Source organism: Penaeus monodon, chromosome 24, assembly GCF_015228065.2.
Source record: "Penaeus monodon isolate SGIC_2016 chromosome 24, NSTDA_Pmon_1, whole genome shotgun sequence".
In the NCBI taxonomy this organism is placed as follows: Eukaryota; Metazoa; Arthropoda; class Malacostraca; order Decapoda; family Penaeidae; genus Penaeus; species Penaeus monodon.
The window spans coordinates 15,149,748-15,150,491 of NC_051409.1; positions in this window are offsets into that span (position 1 = coordinate 15,149,748).

Below are 744 nucleotides of genomic sequence, written 5' to 3' on the forward strand. Positions count from 1 at the left end.
ATGAAATCGTCGTTGTGAGTGATTTGAATTTTATTAGTTTATTGATTTGTGAAGAAAAGGAAAAGAGAAACTATACACGCACGTGCCTTGGAAATACTTGCTTCATTTCGCCTTCGTCTGCATAAACTCCCACGAACGTGAGAACAAGAAGAACGGAAACGAAGAAAAATCCATCATTAGAACGCTGGATGGAAGAAAGATAGAAGGAGAAACAAGAAATAACCACATAAGCCCCGCGCCCTCCTCCCGCCCCTTCCACTGCATTCTCATTTTCCGCCCCCTTCCCCCCATTCATGATTTTTAAACAATTAGCAACTAAAACTCCCATTGACAAAATCTTGATCGCGTTCATTCATAAATCCGTGTGTCGTCGGGAGGGTTGGCACACCTCAACCATCCTTCATTTACCCATTATATTCCCTCGCTTCACAACTGGTCCTCCTCGTGACCCTAGCAAAAACATTAACAAAATCAACCTCCAGTTATAACATTCTGCTGTTACCTAATCGGAAGGAATTTCGAAAAAAGTTCCTAAGCTCGCCAACCTCTAACTTCCTCTCCCCTCTTCTTCCTTCCTCCCCTCTTCCCGTCCCGAGATTTTCCATATCTCCTCCCCCACAGTCAATCGGGCGAACTGGGATTTCCCTCCCCATTCCCCATTCCTTTTACAAGAGAGCCTCATCGCGTTCATTCATAAATCCCCGGTCGCGCCGGGAGTGTTGGCCTACCTCCCCCCAGCGCCGC